Raw genomic sequence first — 6,000 nt, 5'->3', positions numbered from 1 at the left:
AATTAATTTATTATTCTATTTAAAAATGATTTTTAGTATTTTTTTTTTCACTTACGTTATTTCAACTTTTCATGATAAAGTAAATTTTAAAGAAATATTTGTCAACTAAACTACTAATTTAAGTCGTAATTGAAACATTTCGTATATTATATAAGTTTATATGAAGGTTTTAAAGAAGATTATCTAATTACTTATTAAGGCGAAATTTAATTACCCTCGGATTTGTTATACAAATAAACAAGTCTGTTTAATTATTAATGATTTTATTTTGATCCAGGATTAAGAAGAATTTATTAATGATGTGAAATCAAGACGGTGAATCGATGTAACATACTTTTGTTACATGACATAACTGTTATAATAGCTAGGTTATATCTATATTATCATGTTTTTCCACTTAAATAACAAAAATATTTAATTTATTTTGATGTTTGTTTGAATTATTTTATCTTAATAGGCCTATGCAATTTGTAGAACAATTTGTATAAGTTATTAAGATGAAACTTAAAACTAACCTACTATAAAACATTAATATATTACTCAGCAATAATACAACATTTATTTTGAAATTAAAATGTAGCTTTTAGATCGTAACATAAAGAATTTGTATCTGAATACTACAGTTCTAAAGGTTTACTTTTTTTAATTTACTTATGTTAGAATTTTTATAGTCACGTGAATCACAATAAGATCCAACTTAAGTATAGTTATAACTACAAAGAAGAGTTCAAAATATTGTAAAGTAAACGATTTAATAAATTTTATATGATTAACGAAAAACGTACATTATAGTAGAATTAGAAAAAAAAAGTATGAAATAATAAAAAAAAAAATGAAGTTATGTGTAAGATGGAAAATCGAAAAATGAGGTACAAAATAAACTAAATTTGTTTCAATTTAATACTAAATTAAAATTTATACTAAAAATGTTTTTTACGTAACACATTAAAACCAGCATTTTTCAAAGAACCTAGATTGTTTTTTCATAACTTTATTAAAACTAGTTTATTTTTGCATAAAATCCAGATTGAAAAATAAAAATAAAATAAACAAGTAAAATGGGTTAAAAACGATCTGGCTAGAAGTTATCGAGTTAGAAATTATTGGGTTAAATCGGGTTAGAAATGATCTCCTTAGAAATGATCGGGTTAGTAGTGACCGAGTCAAAATTGATTGGGTTAGAAGTATTCGGGTTAAAATGAAAGGGTTAGAAGTGATTGAGTTAGAAGTGCTCAGTTTAGAAGTTATCGGTTAGAAGTGACTGCGTTAGAAATGATAGCAGGTTAGAAATGATCGGCTCCCATTTTATACTACCTAATTTAAAAACAAACCTCATAACAATTAAAGACTAGTAACAAATTAATTAAACGAAAAAAAGATAAAATTATAAATAACTTACTTTAAAAAACTAAACTAATTTTTGGCTTTTAACTCATTTTAATATAAAATTGTTGTATGTAACTTTTAAAAATAAACTTTTAAAGTTAGAAAAAGTTTAAATGGAGTAAATTTTTAATTTAGAATTTGTTTAACTATAAAGGTAAAATCAAACGACTTATGCTCAGAAAAAATATACTATTTACATAATTCTAATAGCTGACGTAATAGAAATGAACAAACTTTTAACTTATGTTAAAATATCTATTTGATTATATATATATATATATATATATATATATATATAAAATAAGGTTAATGTTTAAACGTAAACACTTTCAACTGAGCCCACTTGAAGGGCTTTTAAAAAATTTATTCAAATGGCGATTTTAAAAATTCTGGAACATATGTTTCACAAAGCTTTAATTTTTCATAAAGCTTTGATCATCAGCCAGTTAAATTCAAAATACAAAGCACTGTACTAAACAAAGATACAAAAGTTATGCAAAAAAACAAAAAACAGTATGACGTAATATTGTACATTACAAATATTCAGTACAAAAATCGATCTACCCTCTAACTAATTAAACAACTAAAATTAACGAAAACAACAGTTAATTGACTATAAAATGCTTCAAAATTTGTTGTGTTTTAAAAGAAGCTTTTTTATATGTCGACAAGACGATATAAATTCGCTTCGCTTATTTAAACAACCTTCCTTTTTTAACGCACACATAACGGCTGTTGATTCTTTTAAGCACAGCCTACAAACAGGGTTGTTACCATCTGCTATTGGCTGTGCTCTTTTTATCACCTCCCAAGTTAATTTAAAATCAATGTTTTTGCGCTTAAGGCCGCAAACATACTTCGAAAGCTCAGTTTAATTTTCGTATACACCACCTTTAAAGGATTTTTTATGGTTGGCATACCGAAATCTGAATTGAGTGGAGCATAGGCCGATGTAGAACTTCTTTTCAAGGTCAGAGTTAACTGTTGCCTTGTAAATAATGTTCTCTGACCGGCAATTGCCCCCCTTCAAATTGTATTTACAGCCACCGGCGCAATTACACTGATTTTTGATTGAATTACTTTTGTTTAAAATCCTTTGATTATGTGACTTGATTAATCTCTCCAAATTCGCCATACATGAATAACTGATTCGCATATTATGTTTGTTAAATATCTTTGATAATGGGTTATTTTTGTTGAAATGTTTTTTTACTAGATTTATAAATTCTCTGCCGATGTTTGTTTTAACTGAAGTACAGAATGGGGGATTATACCAAATTATATTTCGCTTTCTTTTACTTTTATTGGTCGTTTTGTTTTTTTGCTCCGTTGTTTCAAAATTAAGTTTATCATTGTAACCGCATTTTTTCATTATTAGTTCTTAATCTTGTTTTGTCTTTAAAAAGTTTTCTTCGTTGCTTGATCTTTTATTTAAACGTTTATTAATTATTTTTGGTATTTGGTTTATAATATTTTTTGGGTGGCTAGAATATTTATTTATATACATAATTTTTGCGTTTTTCTTTTTATAAGGCATATAGGAGAGATCATGCAAGTTGAGCTTCACATCCAGGTAGTCAGTCGTCAACATTGGTGATTCAATAGTGACTCTTAACCCCATAGACTTGAAGAAGGCGTGCGTTTGTTTTTTTAGCCTTTCAACTATAAAGCCAGAAGAATTGGGCAGTACGGCTGTTCTTCTGCAGCCACCTGATCTTCTTCTTGCACGAAACATACGGGTTCAAAACAACACGCACACCTAAGCCAATACAACATCTACAGGCATTTGAAGAAGACCTAATAAAAATGGTGCAAAACGTGAAGTTCAGAACAAGTAGAAGCCGTTTCCAAAATGAACTTTCAAAGATTGTGCAGGACATAAGTAAGTGCAAAAATTTGATTGTGCCTTCTGATAAAACTTCTAATTTTTACGAAATTTCAGTAAATGACTATAAAAAATTATTAAAAGACAATATTACTAAAGATTACGAAAAATGTACTGATAAAACTTTAAATGATATTAATGTAGAAGCTAAAAATTTAACTAAAAACTTAAAAATACACGATAGGATTAAAAAATTGCCTTTAAAAAACGCATACATAACGGTCAAAGACCATAAAGATAACTTTTTGACACATCCCAAGTGTAGATTGATTAATACTTCTAAGTCCGATGTAGGTCGTATAGTTAAGGTTAAGATTGACTGTATTAATAAGGCTGTGCGTTTAAAATCTAAACTTATGCAGTGGACTGATACAGACCAAGTCTTAAATTGGTTCACTGGTTTGGAAAAACAAACGTACAGCTTTTTTAAGTTTGATGTAGTCGATTTTTATCCTTCTATCAGCGAAGAATTAGTAACAAAATCACTAAAATTTGCTGGTATTTATACTAGCGTACCTACTGAAGATTTAGGTCTAATAAAAAACGCATGTAAATCAGTACTTTATGAACAAGGAAACCTGTGGCAAAAGAAGAGAGCAAATAACACCAGCTCTCTTTTTGATGTAGCGCAGGGATCGTTCATGGGTGCAGAGTTATGTGAATTAGTAGGTCTTTTTTTGTTAGATGGGTTGAAGAATATCTTTGGTTTAGAAAGAGTTGGGTTGTACAGGGACGATGGTCTAGCTGTACTGCCCAATTCTTCTGGCTTTATAGTTGAAAGGCTAAAAAAACAAACGCACGCCTTCTTCAAGTCTATGGGGTTAAGAGTCACTATTGAATCACCAATGTTGACGACTGACTACCTGGATGTGAAGCTCAACTTGCATGATCTCTCCTATATGCCTTATAAAAAGAAAAACGCAAAAATTATGTATATAAATAAATATTCTAGCCACCCAAAAAATATTATAAACCAAATACCAAAAATAATTAATAAACGTTTAAATAAAAGATCAAGCAACGAAGAAAACTTTTTAAAGACAAAACAAGATTACGAACTAATAATGAAAAAATGCGGTTACAATGATAAACTTAATTTTGAAACAACGGAGCAAAAAAACAAAACGACCAATAAAAGTAAAAGAAAGCGAAATATAATTTGGTATAATCCCCCATTCTGTACTTCAGTTAAAACAAACATCGGCAGAGAATTTATAAATCTAGTAAAAAAACATTTCAACAAAAATAACCCATTATCAAAGATATTTAACAAACATAATATGCGAATCAGTTATTCATGTATGGCGAATTTGGAGAGATTAATCAAGTCACATAATCAAAGGATTTTAAACAAAAGTAATTCAATCAAAAATCAGTGTAATTGCGCCGGTGGCTGTAAATACAATTTGAAGGGGGGCAATTGTCGGTCAGAGAACATTATTTACAAGGCAACAGTTAACTCTGACCTTGAAAAGAAGTTCTACATCGGCCTATGCTCCACTCAATTCAGATTTCGGTATGCCAACCATAAAAAATCCTTTAAAGGTGGTGTATACGAAAATTAAACTGAGCTTTCGAAGTATGTTTGCGGCCTTAAGCGCAAAAACATTGATTTTAAATTAACTTGGGAGGTGATAAAAAGAGCACAGCCAATAGCAGATGGTAACAACCCTGTTTGTAGGCTGTGCTTAAAAGAATCAACAGCCGTTATGTGTGCGTTAAAAAAGGAAGGTTGTTTAAATAAGCGAAGCGAATTTATATCGTCTTGTCGACATATAAAAAAGCTTCTTTTAAAACACAACAAATTTTGAAGCATTTTATAGTCAATTAACTGTTGTTTTCGTTAATTTTAGTTGTTTAATTAGTTAGAGGGTAGATCGATTTTTGTACTGAATATTTGTAATGTACAATATTACGTCATACTGTTTTTTGTTTTTTTGCATAACTTTTGTATCTTTGTTTAGTACAGTGCTTTGTATTTTGAATTTAACTGGCTGATGATCAAAGCTTTATGAAAAATTAAAGCTTTGTGAAACATATGTTCCAGAATTTTTAAAATCGCCATTTGAATAAATTATATATATATATATAAAAGATTTTATAAAAATTTCTGGTCGATTTAATACCAAAAATACTTTTTTAGCAAAATTAAAACTAATTAAATATTAAAACAAAGTAAAATTTAAGCCGCAAACATATTTATTTATAATTATTATAAAAAAAATTTCAAATCTAAATTTCTGTTTACTATTATAATAAACTGTAGCTTACTGAGGAGTACATGAAGTTTTATATTTTATGTACAAAACAGCTGTCTAAAATATTGTTTCTATATAATTAGATAAATATATATATAAATACATATATCTAGCTGTAAAGTGATGTTTTATTTAACTTTAAAATCGCTATTATATAAATTAGTTTTTTTTTTCTGTATTATAATAAACATGGCCAACGTTTCTACTTTGAATTCAATTATATCTATCGAAAAAATAAATATATATATGTTTACTTTATTAGTAAACTCAAAAAACTCGAGATTTTTGAGTATGTTTTGTTGATGTATGAAGTGTTGATTACGTAAGTAATGTTTAATTACGTATAAAACAAATTTATTAATTAAATAAAATTGTTAACTGATTAGACAGTATTTATTTTAGTTAATCTAAGATTATTAATATTTTTTAATCGTTTATTGCTTGTATGCTGTGGTAAAATGTTGTAAGCTG

This window comes from Thalia democratica, chromosome 7, assembly GCF_965202585.1.
Source record: "Thalia democratica chromosome 7, ktThaDemo2.hap1.1, whole genome shotgun sequence".
NCBI lineage: Eukaryota > Metazoa > Chordata > Thaliacea > Salpida > Salpidae > Thalia > Thalia democratica.
The sequence above is the reverse complement of the archived record's forward strand: the minus strand, read 5'-3'. Positions refer to the sequence as shown.